The 7,578-nt window shown below is 48.7% G+C and overlaps 1 pseudogene; it reads right to left on the bottom strand.

Moving 5' to 3' along the window:
* Positions 1-1,412: 1,412 nt before the first annotated feature.
* LOC112072908 (homeodomain-interacting protein kinase 1-like) overlaps positions 1,413-7,578 on the bottom strand; it is a 21,963-nt pseudogene continuing 15,797 nt past the window's right edge.

A 7,578-nucleotide genomic window follows, 5' to 3' on the forward strand; every position in this document is an offset into this window, starting at 1 on the left:
TCCATTTCATTTGAAGAGGTACGTTTCCATTTCATTTGAAACAGTACGTTCCATTTCATTTGATGCCATCAGAACAGGTACGTTCCATTTCATTTGATCAGGTACGTTCGCATTTCATTTGATCAGGTACGTCCATTTCATTTGATCAGGTAAAGTTCCATTCATTTGAACAGGTAAGTTCCATTTCATTTGAACAGGTACGTTCCATTCATTTGAACAGATAACGTTCCGTTTCATTTGAACAGGTACGTTCCATTTCATTTGAACAGGTACGTTCCTTTCATTTGAACAGGTACGTTCCTTTCATTTGAATCACCGGTACGTTCCATTTCTTTGATCAGGTACGTTCCATTTCCATTTGAACAGGTACGTTCCATTTCATTTGATCAGGTACGTTCCATTTCATTTGAACAGGTACGTTCCATTTCATTTGATCAGGTACGTTCCATTTCATTTGATCAGGTACGTTCCTTTCATTTGACCAGGTACGTTCCATTTCATTTGAACAGGTACGTTCCATTTCATTTGAAACAGGTAAGTTCCGATTTCAATTTGAACAGGTACGTTCACGTTTCATTTGAACAACGCCTTAATGGAACATCTCCTGTTCTTGAAGTTTGGCCAGCAGGATGTAGTATAACATGAAGGGTCCGTCTCCTCCTCCAGCCTTAGTAAAAGGAGGCTGTAAGGTGGCAAGGTGCCGGACCCTCACTGAATAACCTACTGACTGGACCACATTAAAGACCTCGCCACTGGAATTGACTCCTACGTCTTGATGTATCGGCCCGTGTCAGAGAAGACTAAATGTCTTATAACTCTACATAAACACCCTCTCTTCTGTCTCTCTCTCTCTGGGTCGCTGTCTCTCTTGTCTCTCTCTCTGTCTCTCTCTCTCTCTTTTCTCTCTCTGTCTCTCTCTTCGTCTCTCTCCTCTGCCTCTCTCTCTCTTCCTCTCTCTCTTCGTCTCTTCTCTCTCTCTCTCTCTCTCTCTCTCTCTCTCTCTCTTCTCTCTCCTGTCTCTCCCTCCTGTCGTCTCTCTCTCTCCTCTCATCTCTCTCCTCTCTCTCTCTCTCTCTCTCTCATCTCTCTCTCTCTCTCTTCTCTCTGTCCTCTCCTTCTCTGTCTTCTCTCTTCTCCGTCCCTCTCTTCTCTCTCATCTGTCTCTTCTCTTCTCTGTCTCTTCTCTCTTGTCTCTCCTTTTTCTCTCCCTAGGGTTCAACTCTGGGTCCTACTTCTCCCCCAATACAATCACCGAGCACCTCACATCCCATCACAGGATGGGGCCCATAGGGAATCCTATCCCCTAGATAGTGCACTACTGTTGACCAGGATCATAGGAAATCCTAAATCCCTAGATAGGTGCAAACGGATTGGTTGACCAGGGCCCCGTAGGAATCCTCCTCCTTTCACTCCTACCTCCTCTCCTCCCCACCTCCTCCCTCCCCACCTCCTGCCTTCTCTCCTCCTCCTACTTCCTCTCCTCTCCCACCTCCCCACCTCGTCTCCCCTTGGGCAGATGGTCCAAACAGTAGTGCACTATATAGGGTAATAGGGGTGCCATTCGGTACTTCCTCCAGGGAGGTGCAAGGACTCTGTGGGACTCCCTCAGGGAGGTGTGCAGGACTCTTGTGGGACTCCTCCAGGGAGGTGCAGGACTCTGTGGGCTCCTCCAGGGAGGTTGCAGGACTCTTGTGGGACTCCTCCAGGGAGGTGCCAGGACTCTGGTGGGACTCCTCCAGGGAGTGGCAGGACTTCTGTGGGTCTCCTCCAGTGAAGGTGCAGGACTCCTCCAGGGAGGTGCAGGACTCTGTGGGTCTCCTCCAGTGAGAGGTGGGCAGGAACTTGTGGTGGGACCCTCCTCCAGGGAGGTGTGCAGGACCTCCTCCCAGGGAGGTGCAGGGACTCTGTGGGTCTCCTCCATGAGTTGCAGGACTCTCCAGGGAGGTTGCAGGACTTCTTGGGTCCCTCCAGTGAGTTGCAGGACCTCTCCTCCAAGGGAGGTTGCAGGACTCTGTGGGTCTCCCTCACGTGAGGTGCAAGGACTCTGTGGGACTCCCTCCAGGGGGTGCAGGACCTGTGGGAGCACTCCTCACAGGGAGGTGGCAGGAATCCTCTCCAGGAGGGCAGGACTCGCTCCCAGGGAGGTGGCAGGCTCTGTGGGGGTCTCCTCCAGTGAGGTGCAGGGACTCTGTGGGACTTCCTCCAGGGAGGTGCAGGACTCCTCCAGGGAGGGTGCAGGACTCTGTGGGACTCCCTCCAGGGCAGGTGCAGGACTCTTGTGGACTCCTCCAGGGAGGTGCCGGACTCTTGCTTATCTGGGAAAGCCTCCCTCTAACTCTGCCTCCTTGATTTATCAGCTAGTAGGATGAATGAGCGCCCCAGGGCTGGAGCTGCCCTGGGTCACTGATCACCACTTCCCTACGGGTCAAGGGGGAAGGGAGGGGGAGGGAGAGGGAGGGAAAAGAGATGAGAAGGAGAAGAGGGGAGGAGAGAGAGGAGGGGGGAGAGAGAGGGAGGGGGGAGAGGAGGGACACCCAGCCCGGGAGAGAAGAGGGGTTAGAGAGAGAAGAATGAGAGAGGAGGGGGGGGAAGAGAGAGAGAGGGGGAGGGAGGGAGAGAGGGAAGGGAGAAGAGAGGGAGGGAAAAGGGGGGAGAGAGGAGGGGAGGGGAGAGAGGCGGTTAGAGGAGAAAAGAGAGAGAGAGGGGGAAGGAGAGAGAGAGGGGGATGGATGAGAGGAAGAGGAAGAGGAGAGAGAGGGGAAGAGAGACCGGAGAGGAGAGGAAGAGAAGAGAGGTGGGAAGGATGGAGGAGAGAAAGAAAGGAGGTAATGGTTTTTTGAGGAGACGAAATAACAGAGAGAAGAGAGAAGAGTTAGATTCTTTTTTTTTTGTGGTCTTTATTTGAAAAAAAATGGCGTGCCTGTCGGTTGGGGGGTGTGTAGGGGGCGGAAGAGTACTTTAGGGGCATAATGAAACACAAAAAATGCTTTTGAACTCATCAATATTGATTTCCTCTTGGGGGTCAGACCCTAGTTATGATGTCTCCTACCGTTCTATCCTGGACACGCACCAACCCCACACCACACATCACCACATCCCACACACCCACACCACACCGCGACACACACACCACACCCCACACACACGCCACACCCCACACACACCCCCCCACACACACACCACACCCCACACCACAGTTACCACACACACACACACACACACCACACACCACACCCACAACACCACACCAACCCAAACACACACCCACACCCCACACACAACTCCACACCCCACACACAGACACCACACCCCCCACAGTCTAGCCACAACCCCACAACACACACACACACACTACCACCCACACCCCACACACAACCCACCCACACAGACAACACCACCCCACACACACACCAACAACCGTCCACACACACACACACCGACCCCACACAGTATCAGGGGCTAGTTACCCAATTAGCTGTGGGACAGAAAGGGGCCCAATTAGCTGTGGGACAGAAAGGAACCAATAGCTGTGGAAAACAGAAATAAAAGGGCCCCAAAAATTTAAAGCTTTTGTTGGGGACAGATAGGAACAATTAGCTGTGGGACAGAATAGGAACCATTAGCTGTGGAACCGGAAGGAACCCAATTTACCTGTGGGACAGAAGGAACCAATTAGCTGTGGGACAGATAGGACCTCATTTAGCTGTGGGACAGGAAGGGGCGCCAATTAACTGTGGGACAGATGGATAATTACTGTGGGGACAGAGAAGGGGCGCAATTACCTGTGGGACAGAAAGGAACCAATTAGCCTGTGGGACAGGAAGTGAACCCAAATTACCTGTGGACAGAAAGGAACGTCAATTAGGCTGTGGGACAAGGAAGGACCTAATTAGCTTGGGAGAGAAAAGGAAAACCCAATTAAGCTCGTGGGACAGGAGGAACCAATTCCTGTGGGACAGAAAAGGAACATTAGCTGTGGGACAGGAGACTAATTAGCTGTGGGCAGAAAGGAACCCAATTAGCTGTGGGACAGATAGGACCTAATTAGCTGTGGGACAGGAAAGGGGCCATTAGCTGTTGGGACAGATAGGAACCAATTAGTGTGGACAGGATAGGACCCTAATTACTGTGGGACAGAAGGAACCAATATAGCTGTGGGACAGATAGGGACCTATTGTGTGGACAGAAAGGAACCCAATTGAGCTGTGGGCAGATAGGACTCTAATTAGCTGTTGGGCAGAAAAGGATACCAATTAGCTTGTGGGACCAGAAGGACCTAATTAGCTGTGGGACGAAAGGAACGCACTTAGCTGTGGGACAGGAAAGGACTCCAATTGCTGTGGGAGGAAGGGTGACCCCAATTAGCTGTGGGAAGGAAGGGAACCAATTTCGCTGTGGGAAGCAGAAGGAACCCAATTAGGCCTGTGGGACAGATAGGACCTAATTAAGCTGTGGGACAGAAGGGAACAATTAGCTGTGGGACAAGATAGGACCTAATTAGCTGTGGGACAGAGAGGAACCCAATTAGCTTGTGGGACAGCATAGGACCTAATTGCTGTGGGACAGAAAGGAAGCCCAATTAAGTGTGGGGACAGATAGGACTAATTAGCTGTGGGACAGAAAGGAACCAATTAGCTGTGGGACAGAATAGGACCTAATTAAGCTGTGGGACAGAAAGGAACCATTTAGATGTGGCACAGAAAGGAACCCAATTAGGCTGTGGGACAACGATAGGACCTAATTAGCTGTGGGACAGAAAGGAACCCATTAGCCTGTGGGTACAGGATAGGACCTAATTAGCTGTGGGATCAGAAAAGGAACCAATTAGCTGTGGGACGATAGGGACCTAATTAGCTGTGGGACAGAAAGGAACCAATTAGCTGTTGGGACAGATAGGACTAATTAGCTGTGGGACAGGAAGGGGCCCAATAGCTGTGGGACAGATTAGGACGTAATTACTGTGGGACCGAAAGGGGCCCAATTACCTGTGGGACGAAAGGCAACCAATTAGCTGTGGGACAGGAAGGAACCCAATTACCTGTGGGACAGAAAGGGAACCAATTAGCTTGTGGGACAGGAAGGACGCTAATAGCTGTGGGAGAGAAAGGAACTCAATTAGCTGTGGGAAAGGAAGGAACCCAATTTACCTGTGGGAAGAAAGGAACAATTAGCTTGTGGGCCAGGAAGGACCTAGGTAGATACTGGTAGATACTGGCAGAGACTGGTAGATACTAGCAGAGACTGGTAGATACTGGTAGATACTGGCAGAGACTGGTAGATACTAGCAGAGAATGGTAAAGACTGGCAGAGACTGGCAAAGACTGGCAGAGACTGGCAGAGACTGGCAGAGACTGGCAGAGACTGGCAGAGAGGTGCTCTGTGCAGTACGTGAAGAGCAGATGTAACGATGATCCTACGAGGACTATTATAAAGAAAGGAAGAGGTTTGGCACTCACTGAAAGAACACTGAATTGACTCTTTGCCAAAGACGTTGTTTTCTACCCAGATGTGTCCCGGTCATGATATTTTGTGAGTTGACGATCATGATAATCATGTTTAAAAAAAAGGAAAAAACAGATTTGATGATTATTCCCAGTGATATTCCACCATAGAGATGCCCTCAGCACGAAGTGCTTAGCACAGCCGCTCTACTTACCACAGCCACTCTACTTACCACAGCCACTCTACTTACCACAGCCGCTCTACTTAGCACAGCCGCTCTACTTAGCACAGCCGCTCTACTTACCACAGCCGCTCTACTTACCACAGCCGCGCTACTTACCACAGCCGCTCTACTTAGCACAGCCGCTCTACTTACCACAGCCGCTCTACTTACCACAGCCGCTCTACTTAGCACAGCCGGTCTACTTACCACAGCCGCTCTACTTAGCACAGCCGCTCTACTTACCACAGCCGCTCTACTTACCACAGCCAGCATGTTGCTTTTATCTTTACTGTACCTGCAGAATGAGCTCTATCCAGCCCAACACACCTATATCTTTAAACTGCACAATGATCCACAAAGACCCTTTATTGTTATCTGTGACAAGCAGATGCATCTTAATTACTAGCCCCCTCCTTTCTCAGTGAGATGGGTCTGAATGTCTGGTTCTGTGGTAGTGCACTACTCGCAATGGATCCCGGTCAAAAAGTAGTGCACTATATAGGGAATAGGGTGGTGTTTGTGACACAGCCAGTTCAGTAGGCCAGGGCCCAGCAGTAACTTGATAAGGGTCTGAATTTGCAGGATGAGATAAAAAGTTCCTGAGCTAGCAGCATGTGGTAGCTGTTCCCTCAGGGGCGGGGAGGGAAACCATATCTCCCCTGCAGGGCTGTGTGTGTCTCTCTCTCTCTTTCTTTCTTTCTTTCTATCTCTCTCTCTGTGTTTGTGTCTCTGTGTATCCTCTTTGGTAAGCACTTCTAATACAGGCCATCAGAGAGAGAGAGAGAGACGGGGAGAGAGGGGGAAATCTCACTCCAACCAAAAAAATACTTACATGCTTTTAACCTCTTTCTTGCAAAATACCAACCGGGAACAGTCCACTTAGAGACTGTAAGGAATGACTAAAGACAGGAATCCACTAAGTACAAGAGCATCACGTTAGAAACAGGATCCACTTAGAGACTAAAAGATGACTAGATACATGGATCCACTAGAAGACTAGAGGATGACTAGAAGACAGGATCCACTAGAGACTAAAGATAACTAGAAGACAGGATCCACTTAGAGACTGAAGGTATGACTAGAGGACAGGATCCACTAGAGACACAGAAGGATGACTAGAAGACAGGATCCACTAGAGACTAGAGGATGACTAAAGGACAGGATCCACTAGAGACTAAAGGATGACTAGAAGACAGGCATCCACTAGAACTAGAGATGACTAGAAGACAGACCAACTAGAGACTAGAGGTATGACTAAAGACGATCCACTAGAGACTAGAGGATGACTACGAAGACAGGATCCACTAGAGACTGAAGGAGGACTAGAATTGAGTGCTGTGCTTGCCTCTCTCCATGTCATGTTTACATCAAACATTACTTAGAGACTATTGTCTCCTCTAGACTGCTCTCCATGTGACTGACCGTACCTCCCAATAGACAGTATTGTCTCCTCTAGACCGTCTCCCATGTGACTGACTGTACCTCCCAATAGACAGTATTGTCTTCCTCTTAGACTGTCTCCCATTGGACTGACTGTACCTCCCAATAGACAGTATTGTCTCCTCTAGACTGTCTCCTATGTCACTCTGCTCTGTAATACACATTCTCAACTCATGCTTCCCTTCAATGGATTTTATTGTGTAATAAATGACATTTAAAAATGTTAAATAAAAAGTCACTTTTTTCATTCGTTTAAAGCAAAGTAAAGTTATAAAACAAAATAATAATTAAAATTGAATCTTTACAAATTACAATATATTTTTTATATATATCTTTCTATATTTTCTTTCTATATGTACTGTATCCAGGTTTATTAACAATGTACTGTTATCCAGTTTATTAACATGTACTGTATCCAGGTTTATTTAACTGTTACTGTTATCCAGGTTTATTTAACATTGTACTGTTATCCA

Source organism: Salvelinus sp. IW2-2015, unplaced genomic scaffold (assembly GCF_002910315.2).
Source record: "Salvelinus sp. IW2-2015 unplaced genomic scaffold, ASM291031v2 Un_scaffold2081, whole genome shotgun sequence".
Taxonomy (NCBI): Eukaryota; Metazoa; Chordata; class Actinopteri; order Salmoniformes; family Salmonidae; genus Salvelinus; species Salvelinus sp. IW2-2015.